The sequence below is a fragment of the Bactrocera tryoni genome, chromosome 2 (genome assembly GCF_016617805.1).
Source record: "Bactrocera tryoni isolate S06 chromosome 2, CSIRO_BtryS06_freeze2, whole genome shotgun sequence".
NCBI classification, from domain to species: domain Eukaryota; kingdom Metazoa; phylum Arthropoda; class Insecta; order Diptera; family Tephritidae; genus Bactrocera; species Bactrocera tryoni.
The window spans coordinates 64650421-64667294 of NC_052500.1; positions in this window are offsets into that span (position 1 = coordinate 64650421).

Consider the following 16874-nt stretch of genomic DNA (forward strand, 5'->3'; position numbering starts at 1 on the left):
AACGAACTCGAGATGTCGAGGTCTCTTGCCATATTCTTCACTTTTTTTTAATATTTTCATAAGTTAAAGAGGTCGAAGGTCGTACGAAACGAAACATGTCGTCCGATCTCTCGATGGGGTTTGAAGACTTTGTATCACTCGCAGGCTTGTGTTTTGCATAAAAATGAAGCACCTTCTTCGATATCGCAAGCATTCCGCCCACGAATGATATTTTTAACAATTGTAAAAATCACAGCGCACTACTGAGATGTATATGAGTAGCTGCTCATATAAACTGGCTTGACAGATCGCGCTCATTTTTGGCACAGTAATTAAGGATGTATGTATCAACGTAGCAATTTACTAAGCTAGGTGCATTTCCAAAAATATGGTGCGTTGCAGCAGTAAAACTAAATAAACCTGCATTGTAGGAGAAAAATGAAGGGGAACGTTTAAGTTTTTTTGTTGAAACCATCATTGTGCGGTGAAAATGGAACTGTATCGGGTCCATAAACTGCACAAATTTTATTGGCGGCTTGAGATGCATTTTTGCCTTTATCGTAGTAGTACTGTAAAATATGCCGTATTTTCTCTTTATTTTGCTCCATGTTTGTGACGCTATAACTCACGAACGACTTAAAAGACGCAAAAATCAATCAAACACATGTTAGCGCGTGAAATGAGCTTTCCAAAAAGGTATAGCATGACCCGGTGCGATGAATAAAACTAGAACTACGCGCTTTCAGCGCCAACTAGCGAAAATACCGCAAGACTTTTTTGACAACCTATTATGTAGGATCCTCTGCTACGTTGTCAATTATCTTTTTTTCTATCTTTCAAACGACCTGAAAGATAGAGTGTACGAGTGTTGCATTGACACGCCTCATAACCAAAACGATAACCAACATACTTGTATATTGAGTCGATCCCTAATAGATGTTGAGATCGTCTGCCATTTCTCTGATGCTACCATGAGATTGTATTCAAGCAGTATTTCTTTAAAATCAAACTTCAGAAGAATACAAAAAAAGGTTGTATCAATCTAGGAAAACAATATTTTGCGATTTCGTGTTAATTGAAAATGGGTGAGTCTGAGTCAAATTTGATCAGTTGGTAGAATGATTTATGTAACAAAGAGAGATTTTTTTCTTTTTCTCTCTTTTTTCAAACTGAAACTTTCAATAGCGTGTTTCTAAAATAAAAGCAAAATAAGTATAGCTTAGCTTAGAGAGTGATAGATAGAAAGAGAGAGGGAATATGCATATATACATATTAAGTGTAAATTTAGACTGTGGTAAAACTCTTCATTAATATTACGACTTCACGATATTCTGAATAACAGTTTCCAAAGAAAATATTCTTAATACTCTATTAAACATTACTTGCTATTGCATCACCGTATGCTCTTCATAAACCTCCGCCGCTGCACTTAGAACTAACCCACAAAATTTAAGAGACGCACCTGATTCCTTTGGCAGGGCGTTTGCCCTACAGTAGCACAACAATTGCAATGCTACACAGGGATCTTGCTCGAGAATTTAAGTCTGCTTTAAGCACTATGTCAGGCAGATGTGTACCTCGAGTGCGTTGCCACGGTTCTTGTAAATTATGCCATTGTTATTGCCATTACTGCTTGGTTTGTAGCGCTGATATTATTGTTGTTGCAGCAGTTCTTGGTTATGTTGTTGTTGCTACTGTTGTTGTTGTCGCAAGGCATATTTTGTGAATGCGAGGGATTTGAAAATTAATCAAATGATGCCCAGCTGCGCTTGGTGGTGGCAATGGTGGCGGAGTTGGCGTTGGAAATTGCAGCCGAGGCAACACGCCAAGATAAGTCTGCCGGCTACTGCCTGCCATCTCTCTTGTTGTTGCCAATAGGTGCGTGTGTACGCGTTGTTATGACTCTCTGCATTTTCATTCATTTGCCATTTCACGCGCTATCTGCGTTGGTCTCATCTTTTGCCTGCTTTGTGTATGACATATTTTCCCTCACCTGTGTACCGAACGTATTTTCCATTTTCCATTTTCCCTTCTTCATTTCGCCATTGTTTGCGCTCCTTTGCTTGGCTTACCAACACACACACACACAGCGCTGGTGTGTAACGAAATTAGAATTTACTAAACATAACTACCTTTGAGCGTACATACATACATACACACAAATTACCTGCAACATTGTCCCACTCACGCCACACGCCATTGTACTCATCACGCAGTCTCTCTGTGGCTCCGTTAGCCACCATAAAACTCAGCTCCTTAATTCGTATGCACTTTTTTCTCATTTATTCTCTGGTAAAATTGTGAATTTTTCATTTGTTTGTTTTTGAATTGGAAAATTTTATGATGCCGGTCGTAAGAGCGGGCTTTCCATAATGAATTATGTAATGAATTGGATATAAAATGCATATTTCATTCCGGTTTGGATTTTCTTTTATGAACTGCATAATGTAAATATGGTCAGCAGTATTGTGGATGTTGCGGTGGTGGCGGTGGCGGGAAAAGTTGAAATAAAATTAGTTTCAAAATATTTACATTTGTCAAAGTAGTTCAACGAGTCGTTTTTATGGCTATAAAAGAGGGTCAATCAGGACCACGGCCCAGCTGGTGGCTTAAATTATTACTCAATGCTGAGCTTGTACTTAAATGTGCGTAATTACATTTTAGGCATTTAATATCTCTTTGCTCAACTTAAATACAAATGGAATATTTAATGAAATAGCGGAGTTCAACGTTTTTTTGGTAAGCTTTTTTGTAAATAATTAACTTTAACTTTATTTAATTGAGCTTTTTTCTTTATATCTGAAGCACACTTCAAGACTTGACGTTGTTTATCAGGATCTGAGCATTTTTATACATTGAACAGGGGTTTTTAAGTTTGCCACAAAGTTTGTAACACCCAGAAGGAAACATCAGAGAAAAAGCAGGCCCAAGGGTAAAAAACTGAGACACTTACCTCACAGAAATATTTTTAATAAGTTATAAATTCTTTTAAATATCTTCCCACTTACTAAAGGGTGATCCATTACGAGGTTCCCTACTCTTTTAAAGAAAAATCACAGAAACTTCAAATTTAATGGGAATATTTATCATTCGGAAGAACATTCTGTCCCATTTATTTTTGAAGTTTACCTCTTTCGCCCGTTGCCCGCGGCTCAGATCCGTTGGGTCCTACAAATGGACTTGTTCGAGCTTTTCAACTGGTAACTGGCGAATGATACGCGTGATGTTTTGCTCCAAGGCCTGCATTGAAGCGGAATTGTTCGCATAGACTTTAGACTTTACATAGCCTCACAGGAAAAAGTCTACCGGTATGATATCACACGATCTTGGTAGCCGACTGGCACAAAACGTTAAGTTATCTGTTCATCGAAAATAATCTCTCAATAAATCCACTGATTGATGCGATGTGTGGAAAGTAATGCCGTCTTGTTGAAACCAAATGTCACCGAGATCACGTGTCTCAATTTCAGGCATCAAATAGTCGGTTATCGTGGGGCGATAACGGTCGCCATATACGGTTACTTTCTTAGTAGCATCATTTTTGAAAAAATTTGGACAGATGATTCCATCGGCCCACCAACCACATAAAACCGTTGTTTTTTCTGGATGAAATGTCAGCTCTTGAATATCTTCAGGTTGCTTTTCGTCTCAGCTACATATGATTGTTTACATACTAATTGAGTTAGAAAATGACCTCACCACTGAACAAAATTTGATTCGAAAACGTTTGATCTGTTTGGAAGCGATGTCATTTGGGAAGGTTGAGCGGCTTCAGTTCTTGCACATTCTGTATTTTGTACGCTTTTAAGATTTTTACGTCGCTTAAGTCGTTCCATACGTTATTTCGAGTTGCTGGGAACGACGCCGAATGGACTCTCCACACACACTTGATTTACCAAACGCAGAACAATCAAGAACGAAGTGTTAAGATATTTCAACCTGGTCTTCTTACATACAACTTCTGCACCTGGCGACTGGTAAAATTCTTAACTTTAGAGCATGTGCGCCGATAGGGCAATGACCTGTTAGAACCCCACAGCTAGGGAGAGAGGCGCATTAGAACTCGATCTTGGGCCAAAAGTATTTTGCGATAGCGCTTGTACCGATGGTAGCACATCGCTGACCAAGCTCTCGCGAAACCCAGCCATCTGGTAATAGAACCGGCGATGAGACAGGAGCACCGACCCGTAAATTGGGTAATTTATTGAAGTAGTCGTATGTAAAATATACTGCGATTTTTTTTACATTATATTATAGCTTATGCTACCTAGTAATAATGTACCCTCATAAAGCGGCAAAGCGTTTGAGTTTAAATCTCAGTTTATTAGACAAAAGAAGATAAAGTGTTTGGATGTTTCTCACCTTTCTCTACACAACTTCAACAAATTGTTTTCAATAAGATATTTAACCCTTAATGCTTATTGGATAATGCTCAGTAAAATCTCTAACGATGAATCTTGCTCGGAGTGCTAGAATTCAGAAGGACAATGGCACTCAGTTCATTCCTACTCTAATGTAAGTGGGATGAGGGTGGCGCCTTTTGCTAGGTTATGAACCTTGTAGTTTCTGGCGATTCCGCTATAACCAAGCACCCACACGAGTCTGATAATGAAGTAGCTTAACACTTTTCATAGTGAGGCTAGAAAATTTTTGACTAACTCTGAGTCCAAATTTGCGAGCTCAATGTTATTTGCAGCTCTGCTGTGCTTAATGGTACCCACCTCTACTTTAAAACGCTACAGTCCGGTTGCCTAAAACTATGCTTAACTGCGTCTTTTCTGTAGCGACTGTTCCCCGTACACATAACCCTTTCCGGCGTATCTGAGGTTGACACATATTGTAAAATATGTTATAGCAGCTTCGGAACATTGAGAGCACTGTCTGATACTTACATAAATCTGGAACTTTGGTTCCAAAGACATACATATATGATGTGAAATCGCAATTACTTGGATAATTAGTTTCAATCCATAACTATGAGCAAAAAATAGTAAGACTTTGTTCATAATTTTAAAATTCTTAATTTATTCTTCAAAATCTATATGTCATCCACCTCGAAATAGTCCGCCAATAAACTTGTGCCAACGTTGTTATAATTATCAAAACAGTTGTTAAAGACAATTTTCAGCATGAGCGTAGCGATCTCTTTTTCTTAGCGGCCTCTTTTTACGAAGAAAACTGTCAACATAACCTTGATTTTCAAACCGGTTTGTCGTGGTTTTCTTGGCTTCGGCTCAGCTTTACCACAATATATTTGACTGATCGTCTGTAATAAAACGTTTCATGACATCCTAGCAGTCGGAAAGCATGGTTTCACAGATGTTAACGCGACGCTGTTTTCTCGAAAAAATTGAGTGATTTGGGAACTACTTTTAAATGATCTTTCAAAATGGTTTTCACTCATCTTTCCGATTATTCTAACGATGTCAGTAAAGTTCGTCGTCAACGTATTCGCGACCCTCTATGAATAATTTGTACCAATCAAAAACACATGCTAGTGACAAACAATTTTCACCGAAGGCTTTTCTAACGTTCTGAGTACTTATTTTGGCACCAGATATTTGATTCCGCCGACAAAATTTCACAACTGTGATCCGTGTAGTTTGTTGCTTTGATCTTCGCTACAGCATACTCTCCATCACTCTTTGCTCATATCGTTTATCGTCGTTTTGTTAAATGCTTCACTACGTTCTTAGCCTACAGGTAAGTGAGAGAATGAAGACTTTTTGTATTCTTATGGGGAAAACGTAGTATATAATTTTTTAATGGGACTTTATAATTTCAGTTCTTATTAAATTATTAAGTCGTTAAGAGATATATTTGAAAGAGTAATTCCATTCGATTTCTAGTAAATTGGTGTAATATTATTGAAATCAGACGCACTGTCATTTAATTATTAGTTGAATTGTGTGTTTCTTTATTTAATATATATATATATAGTATATAAGTTTTACTCACAATTTTTTATATAATTTTGTTTTTCTTTTTTCATTTCTTAATGTCAATTCATAGTTTTCGTAATTCACCTGCATCTCCAAAGTGTTCTATGTACTTACTTATAGCTATGCTTTGCTCAATACAATCTAATGTGTGTCAATTTATATTATCTTTGAATTCTTTACTCATTAAATTATTTGCTTTCATTTGCATTTAGTTAATAAGTAGTGTTTACTTCTTCGTTTATAACTTGTTTATAGTATTTACTGTACTTGTTGTCGATTGAAACATGATTGTGCTCAACATTTTTGTATTTCAGTTGCCTTCACATTTTCGTTTTTCAGTTTTTTTCGTTTGTGTTTTTTCATATACTCGGGTTGTGTAGTAACGTGTTTTGTGATCTCAAGTGTGGGTTTACTTCATGCTCAATATTTGCTGCATTTTTTAGCTCTGTAGTGTATTGTAAGCTTGTTTTCTTGGCGAAAAAAATGTGGTTGATTTTTTTTTTTATTATTTTTATGGCGAAATATGACAATATATTTATGAAATGTGTTTTTTGTTGCATTGAATTGTTTATTTTAACATATTTATGCAAAAAATATTATACAAATTAATTTTTTATTTTTATTTTTATTTAATTAATTGAAATATTTCGTGAAATTAATTAATTTTTTATTTCGAAAAAAATTTTTAAATTCGATTAATTAATTAAAATCACAAAAAAATAATAATTTATTTTATGGCCACGAATTAAAATATTTTTATAAATTGTGTTTTTTATGTGTGGAATTATTTATTAAAAAGATTTACATAAAATTATTTTTTTGTAATATTAGATATAAATTAAATAATTACATTTTTTAAATTAAAAGTAAATTTAATTTTACCAAAAAAATAATATATTCTATTTTAAATAATATTAAAATTAAAAAACATAAAATTTTAATTAATTAATATTTTCTTAATTACAACGTGATCTCAGAAATTTAGTTAAAATTATTAATTTTATTTTATTTAAAAATATATTATATGTTTGTTTATTAATTTAATTATTTAATCGATTAATTTAATTTTTTTAAACTAATTTACAATCATTACATTATATGTTTAAAAAAATTTACATATGAATTGTTTAATTTAAATGTCTTTTTTTAATTAACAATTTAACACTTTACTGTACATGTTAATTCATTAATTTAATTAAGATCAATTAATTTCGTTTGAAAATTGTTTAATAATTAAAAAAATATTTAATTAAAAGACTTAAGCTAACTAATCTTTTTACTTATTAACACATATATATATTTTACTTTTTTATTTGTTAATTTAAATTGTTTTAAGTAATTTACAATTATTCAATTATTCAATGCCGTTTGATAATTGTTAAATAAGTAAATTAATAATAAAAAAATGAGATAATATTTTAATTATGTTATTTAAATATATAAAATACATAAATAATTTTTTAAATTAATTAATACTTTACGCAATGTTTATTTTGTAATTAATTAATATAATTCATTTAAATAAATTTTTAAATTAGTTAACACTTTACACAATTTTAGTATTTTAATTTATTTATACACTTTACTTTAATTATCAAACTAAATAAATTAATTTTAGTTATTTAATATCGTTTGATAATTTTTAAATTTTTTTTAAATTATTTTTTATTTTAATTCTTCAATTCCGTTTGAAAATAGTTTTAATTAAGTAACATTTATCAAACTAATTAATTAAAAAATTAATGTTAAATTTACTAAGTTTTAAATCATTTAATTTTTGAATAAAATTTACATTAAAAAAGAAATTTATCGAATAGAAAATTAGATAAATTAACTAACTTATTTAATTTTTTAATTAATAAATTAAAACTAAAATAAATTTTTATTTGTTTTTATTAATTGAAATTTTTAGTAAATCCATTTATTCTTCGTATAATAAAAAACTAATTTATTGATTAACCAATTAGATAAATAAATAAATAAATTTATTTTAATTATCCAACTAAATTCAATGCCATTCGAAAATTGTTTTAATTATGTACTAATTTTCAAATTAATTAATTAAAGAAATTAAATAAAATTTTATTTTTTTTTTTTAATTAAATTAATTAACAAACAACCATCAAGTTTTTAATCACTTAAGTTTTAAATCAAATTTGAAGTGTTTAATTAAAAACTAATTTGTTCATTAACGAATTTGATAAATAATTCACCTAATATAATTTTTTAATTAGTTAATTTTAGCAAATAAAATTTAAATTATTCATTTGAAAAAAAAAATTAATTAACTATTTTATTAAAACATAAATTAATTAAATAAATACATTTTTAATACGCATTTTATTTAATTTTTTTAAATTAATTTAATTTTTTCAGTTATTTAATAGTTACCAAGTGAAACTAATTAATTGTAATTTTTAATAAACCCATTTAATATTAATTCAACAAAAATTTAAGTTTTTTAGTTAAAAAATGAATTTATTGGTTAACCAACTATAATTAATTTTTTAATTAATCAGTTTTTAAATTAAAGATCGGAAGAGAAATTCATTTTAAATTATTTTATTAAAACATAAATTAATTAAATAATTAGCACTTTTAATACGCATTTAATTTAATTTTTTTAAATTAATTTAATTTTTTTAATTAGTTAAAAGTTATCAAGCGAAATTAATTAATTATAATTTTTAATAAATCCATTTAATATTCATATTTGCACACTTAAATGTCCTAAAAAATTGTGAAAAATATTTATTCGCTTTAATTTAAAAGATGTGTGCTTACTAAATTTTCACACTGATTGCATTTATATCTATACATAATTAATTTTTTTTAATTTAATTGAGTTTTCTTCACATATTCCTTAGCTCTATGTATTACAGTATTACACTTCAGCTACATTCACATGCTTTTGCGTTTATTCGTTGTTAGCGAAACAATAACATTTCATGTCTTTTACTTATAATTATTATTTTTTAAATAAATAATTAAGGTTTTTTTTGAATTCTTTAATAATTAAGCATTTGAAGTTGCAAAAAAGTGGTTGTGCCATTAAAAAATTAATTACACATACATAATTACAACAAAATATGGCTTCAACACCGTTTTTAGTCAATTGTATACACGAGTTTTGCATGTGTGTGTGTGTTTTACATATATTTATACACATATATGGCTTGAGCGGAAATTAAGTACAATATTCAATTATTAAAATTTACTTAGTTCTCTTTCAATTCATTTATTTACTTTACCAATTCCTTGAAATACACAATAAATGCAATTTTTTTCTTCAAAAACCTCTAATTAAATTTATAATATTTAATTTTATTATTTTATTTTTTTTACTTTTTTCTTAATTTCTTCCATTAAATGCGCACAATATTTCAGCAAATAAGTGTTTTTTGCGTGTTGCTCATCAAAAATGTTCGCGCAAGCTTTATTTAAAAAAACACACATACAAACATACATACGCTATGAATTCATTGTTGCATATATAAATAGTTAATTACACACATACATACATATCAAGTTTGCTTTCTACTTCATTGAAGCGTATTTGGTAGTTACACATTTACGTAATTTAGTACAATAGCTTTTTGTTTTCATTAATTCATAATCGCCATTTTACATTATTATTGAAGTTTCACTTAATTAAAACTACATTTATAATTCCGTGACATACATATATGCTTATATAATACATGCTTATTATTAAAAAATTGCACAAATCATGATTATTTTTCTTTGAATACTTGTAATTTGTAGCGAAACCTTTTATTTTTTAATATTTAAAGCTTTTTGGAAGCAACAGAAGATACGCACTACAGTGGGAAGAAGAAGCTCGATGGATTAAGTGTGGAAAATAGTTGTCTAATATGTACAATAGTGGAAGAAAATAGATAGTATTAAAATGAATTAAGAAATTATAATGCAAATAAATACATGAAATATACACTTGTTTGGGGTGTTAAATATTAGCTCGGCTTTTGTACGAGTATCATAGCTTTTTGATCAAAGAAGTTTTTTGTTAAATCCAGCTTTTTCTAACCACGATATGAGTTGTATATGAGTTCCAAAGCTCGAAATATTTTATGAAGCTATATGGATACATATTAATGTATCGTGTACATTCACTTTAGTTTAAGGTAAAGTCTCGTTTGTAAGCTAACCTCAAATCTCTGAAATTTTCCATGCCTTTAAACGAGTGCTATTTCAACTAGATATCATAGAGTTGAAACCAGAAATTTACATTTATTTCGACCATTAAGCAGTTATTAATCGTCTGACTCGGTCTGGTCTCTAGAAACGGTACGCTCAGACCGAATCTAAAAATCGTTTTCCTAGATTGATATAACTTTTTTAATTTTCGTGTGAAGTTTGATCTCCATGAGGAGAGTAGTGCGTGTTTGGCAGCTGTTTGTTTACGACTCCAAAAGTTTGTCTAGCGATTTTTAAAAGGAATGAAAGATGTCTTTAGAATTTTAATGAAATGCCGAGATAGTAAAGTCGGTCTAAGGAAAGGTCCTTTTTTCAATATCTTTTTTGGAGATCACGTGAGAGTCGTGTCAATCTGTCATATTATTTCAGTTCAGTATTGTTTGGCATTTCATCATGAAAAGACTTACGAACGTTTACTATCGGTCAACTTTGTTACGAAAATTCACGTTCTGTAAATAATTCACGCGCTTCGCCCACTTATGGTCAACATAATCGGCCTACTGAGCTTATTATTCGCAACACCATCACCCATCTTGAGATCCAGCATTCATTATTGAATAATATTCGACCGAATACAAGTAGATCACGTCCAGCACGCAGTGAAGAAAATGTAGCAGTCATGAGTACACGAAGACCGTGGAGATTCAGCGCCGTTCGCAGCCACTCGGACTGACGTATGGAACGACTTGGCGCATTTTACGTCGAAATTTTAAATTGCAAGCGTACAAAATATAGCTTATGCAAGAACTGAAGCCGCTTGATCCTCCCAAGCGATATTACTTTGTTCTATGAGCTCTTGAAAAGTTCCAAGAAAATCCGACGTTTTCGAGCTAAATTTTGTTCAGCGATGAGGCTCTTTTCTGGCTCAATGAGTATGTAAACACACAAAATTACCGCATTTGGGACGAAAAGCCACCTGAAGATATTCAAGAGCTGCCATTTCATACCGAAAAAATAACGGTTTGGTGTAATTTATAGACTGGTGGAATCAGCGGTTCGTATTTCTTCAAGAATGAAGCCGATGAGAACGTAACTGTCAATTGCGACCACTATCGTGTAATGGTAACCGACTATTTGTTACCTGAAACTGAAATTCGTGATTTCGGCGACATTTGGTTTTAACAAGACGACTCCACTTCGGACACATTGCATCAATAAATGGATTTACTGAGAGAACACTTCAGTGAGCAGATAATTCCTTGTTTTGTGCCGGTCGATTGGCCACCAAGTTTGTGTGATACGAGTATCACACTCTTATAGCATTGACAGACGGCAGCGTTAAACCAGATTAATTGCATTTTTCGGTATTAATTCAGGAGTTACCACAGCTAACTCCGTTGCTGAATCCAAAAATAACTCTCAAAATTTTAGGGAGTTTGTGAGATTTTGTTGGCAACATTGTTAAAAATGGCCAATTTTCATCTATTGTGAATGAAATACAAGCAACCCTGACAGCTGTTTATCAAATTCTCAATATAATATCAATAAAACTTCTATGTTATGATGCAGTTTTAAAAATAATGTGTTGATATGCTTTTGTAATAAAAAATGGTTTGGTAAAAATTGGTCGGCTAACAACCGTAATGTTTATCTTCTATCAATTTTCATTGAAAATATTATAAAAAGGACAATGAGCTGTTTATGAGAGTTTCAAACTCGCATAGCTGCCGTCTGTCACCTACAAATTTGGATCTGATTAAGTGCGCAGTTAATCCGGATTAACGCTGCCGTCTGTCAAGGCTATTAGACTTTTACTTGTGGGGATATGTAAATTCTAAAGTCTGTGCAAACATTTCCGCTTCAAATTAGGCCTTGCCGCAAAATATCACGCGTGCCATTTGCCAGTTACCATTCAAAAAATAAATTCCTAAGAATGTTCTTTAGAATTATAAAACATTCCCCATTGGATTTGAAGTTTCTGTGTTGTTTCTTTAGAAAAATGGGGAACCTCGAAATGGATCATCTTTTATAATGAAAATATAAATTAACACCGAGTTTGCTTAAAATTTTGTGCCTCCAAAGGATGTATAGCTAAGTAACGTTGAAAATGTTCCTTCATCAAACTCTGTTAAAGAACTTAAACTCTTAAAACTCGTTGCCTTGGCTTCACGAAGTTATGACAGATAATCTGAACACTTCTTATGGATCAACTCAACAATTTTCGGTTAATGTTTTAGGTATGGCGCGTGTCAATGCTAGACTGATACCAAAGAAAGCCTGAAACTTTTGTAAAAACGATGTCGTGTAAAGAGGTGCTTGATAACGTAGTTGACATTACCAAAAGTTGGTCAAAACTGAATATCACAAAATTTACTGTACGCACTGTAGGCACTGTAGTCATCCCAACAGAGGCTTACAACAATTATATAGTATTGGGTTGGTACGCTTGTACTGGTTTAGGATATTATTTTGAAGCCGAGAAGACAACCTTACGTTGCAGCTCTGTGCTAACTTGCCCTCTGATTAATTTATTTCAAATCTAAGTTTTGGTTTTGGTTAAAACATCGACCCTAATAGGTTGGACACAACGGATTGGCTGTTGTGTTACTTGGACTTCTATATATTGAATCATAATGACCCTCAAAAATAGCCGATCACAAATTTGCTGAGGCAGTTTTAGCTATGTCTCCTGGTTCGCGGAAGGCATGACAGCCAAAATGTGTTAATCTCATTCTTGCAAAATCTGGACAGTGAAGAACAAAGCGCCTGGATGTTTCCATCTTAACTCTTTTCATACAATTTTGGTATATTTACGTTTACTCTCTTGCACTAGTTCAACTAGATAACTTTGTTGTAGCTTTTACATGGAATGGACAAGGGAGTAGCGCAAATGGATAGCGAGTTGAGAAATGGCGAAACGAAGACACTTAACAGGTATAATAAATTATGTATACATTCGTCGAATTGGAACTCATTTCGTCAATTTAAGCATTCGATATGGATAACTAGTAAACGTCCTGGTTTAATCAGATTACGTATACTTTCGGCCTGCAAATGGTATATTTCGTTGGTAAAAAAAATAAATAAAATATAAATTTGAAATATGAAAGTAAAAAGTTATAGCAAGAGAAGGCACAAGGGAAATTTTATGTGTATGATTTCTAGTTTCTTTCTGCTTGAGATAGACTTGTTCTAGAAATATATTTCCAATAGTTTTTCATATACATATACATATATACATACATATGGTAAATATGTGTGGTTATGCAGCAAAATATTTTCAAAAGTGATACACGAATTATAAATGATATTGATTTAGAGTGTTAAGATATCATATTTATAAATTCTAAGCTCAGCTAATGTTTTGGGAAGACAACTCAAAGTCGGAAAGTAGTTGTAAATGTTTAATTGATATGCAATTAATTGACACAAAATCTCTATAATTCTAATAATTTCTCAAAATTCAAATATTTTATAGTATAAAATATAAACATTTCTATAAATAAAATATCTTTAAAAAAATGTAAATTTTTAACTATAAAAAAAATTATAAATAATAAAATTTGTTTTGCCATTTTATATAATTTTTTTAAATACTTTTAATTATAAAATTTTTAAAAATAATAATTAAAAATGTATGCTACAAAAAAATATTTCTGTAAAAAGAAAAAAAATATGTTAATTTTTACACATGTATGTATATACGTATATTTCAATAAATAAAATATCTTTAAATAAAAAATATAAATTTTAACAATAAAAAATTATCAATAATAATAAAATAGTTTTATTTAATTTTTTTTTAATAAAAATTAAATTTTTAGTCTATAATATAATCAATTCTGTAAATAAAAAAATAGTAAATTTTTTTAATTTAGTATTTTTTAAATAGTAAAAACAAAATATAATATATAACTATTTCCGTGAATAAAAAAAATTAGTAAATTTTTGTTAAATAATAAGAAAAATAAAATAATATACGTTTATTTCTATAAATAAGTTTTCTATAAATAAATATGTAAATTAAAAAAATTTGTAAAAAATATAAAAAAATATGTACGATTTTATGTATATTTTTTTTAATAATAATTTTTTGTTGAAAATAATTGTATACGTTTTTTTATTTATAGAAATGCTTATAGCCAAAACAAAAACAACCTTATTTTTTTTAATTATATCTGTAATTTGTTAATTTCATAAAAAAAAATCAAAAATTTTGCAAAAATAATATAAATAAAATTTATTGAACTTATTTGTCTTAGCTTTCAAATTGCTAATAAACCGTTAAATATTTTATAAACTGTTTTGTTTTTTCTTATTGTCAAAACCATTTACATATCTGCAGGTTCTACATAGTTTTTTAACATACTGTTACTTTATTTTTTCAGTAATTATATTTTTCTCCATAATTAACAGTATTTTTTATTTTGTATTAATATAGAATTTCGCATTGAAAACAAGTGTTTTATACGCCGTGTTTGCTCTGCTGAATGTATATTGTATGTATAGTTTTGGTAACCAGTGTACATGCATAAAAGATATAGTGTTGGTGTCTACTATACATATGTAGTTAATATTATTATTTTTTCAGTTAAATAGTTTTCTCGTATTTCATAGAAGCATTTAGAGTATTTCGTATTTGTTTTGCTGAGAATTGGATTCTTTGTAGACAGGTCAGGCGGCGGAGATAGGTACACATACGTCTAACTTATTTCTTATTGCATTTCAATGCTTTAATTTGTATGTTTTTTTGTATTTGTGAGCTTAGAATTTAGTTAGCTTATTACTAGATATGCAGATTTTTCCATAATAAAAAATATTTATTCATAAGCAAACAGAGAAAAGATAAAAATCGGTATTAAAATGAAAAAAAGAGTTTTTTTATGAAAAAAATTATTATTTTGTTTCAAGAAAAATTACTCAAAAATATTTAAATGAAACATTTTTTTTTTTGAAAAATTGTTATGAAAGTTTTTTTTGTTCAAAGTTTTTATAAAAAAAAATATGAAAAAAAATTTTGTGAATAAAATTTTTGTTTAAGTATTTTTGAATAATTTTTCCTCTGACAAAAATTTTATTAAATAAATTTTTATGAAAAAAAACTATTTTTTTAAAACAAATTGCTTACATAAAAATTTTTGTACGCTATTTTTAGAAGAAAAATTACTCAAAAATATTTTGACAAAAATTTTATGAAAAAGGAAAAATATTATTAAAAACACTATTATGAATAAAATTTTATTTAAATATTTTATGGTAACTTTTCTCTAAAAAATATTTTTATTAAATAAATTTTTATAAAAAAAAATAATTAATTTTTTTAAGAAAAAATAGTCAAAAATATGTAAACTCCAATTTTGTCTACTTAAAAAATCAATATCTGTACTTCTAATAATTTTTAGCAGCTTACAAATTGTTTGAACTAAAGCCTTCGTAAAAAATATGTCTTATTTTCCATATACATACCTACGTACAGAAATTCCAACTTACAGCTAAGATTACATTGCTTTCGTATTAGTTTTCGGTATATACATAAACACTCTAGTACTAATTAGTATTAATCTTAGCCCCTAAAACTATATGCTAGAAATGCTAGTGATGTGTATTCGCTTTGAGGCCTCAAAATGGCCATTTGAGAGAAATTTACAAGTTCCTAACTCTATTTTCATTTAAGATTACTTGCAGATATTGGCTTACACCTATCAACTTGCCAACCAACATATTATATATTAAGGTTTTTTACGCTAAAACTAATATTCATCGAACCAACGAAAATAATATTCCATCCCATATTTAGGTAATACTATACAATTCTATGGAATAATAACATAATCGTAAATAAAAATTAATTTTTTACTGACCCACTAAAAATATCATAAAATTTTCTATAAATTAAATAAAAGAAAAATAATAAAAGAACTATAGACCCATTACTCAATGGTTCGGAAATGTGTGAAAAACTAATATTCAGCGACTGGACGAACATCGATTTACTGCTACATTGGCGTAGGCACTGCTTATGCGATTCTAGCCGAACCAATAATAGCGCGCAATTTCTTTGTTCTTTCGTCAGTTGGAAACACCACGTGGCTCTCCATCTGATATTTCCAACGGAGTGAAGGCTTTATCCTTCCTATGCTTCCACCAGCGGTTACCGCATCGAACATCTTCAAAACTAGAGTGCTTTCGTCCATTTGGATGACATGGCCTTGCCGCTGTCTTTTTATTCGCTGAAGTTTGTCAATGTCATCGTAAAATTCGTACAGCTCATCGTTCCATCGTCTGCGGTATCTGACATTCCATATGTTCAAAGGAGAGGCTAGCCGTAATGAGGGCAAAAAGATCACAAGATCTCTTGCAATGGATCTTGGGCCAAAAGGTTTTTGTGACAGAGCATATACCGATGGTGGTCCAGCGCTGGCCAAGCTTCCGCGCAGCTCAGCTATCTAATAGTAGAACCCTAGGGGATACGGGAGCACCACTGTTAATGAGTTGAAGGCTAGTATCGCTTTGCTATCTGAGTGGATGGTCACTTTTCTGAAGGAGGCTGCATTCCGGAGCTGTAACTTAACTGCTACCTTAATGGTTGTAACCTCGCCCTGGAAGACACTGCAATGGTCAGGAAGTCTGAAATTGGAGTTGATAGAGAGCTCCTGATACTAAACCCCTCCACCAACCTTTCCTCCAAGCTTTGACCCATCCGTAGAGAGCTCACTGCCCCTCTCCTCCAATGGCTTCTTCTTATCCACAACTCCCTCGCCGGAATATAGGTAGAGTAGGAGCCGCCAGAGTTCG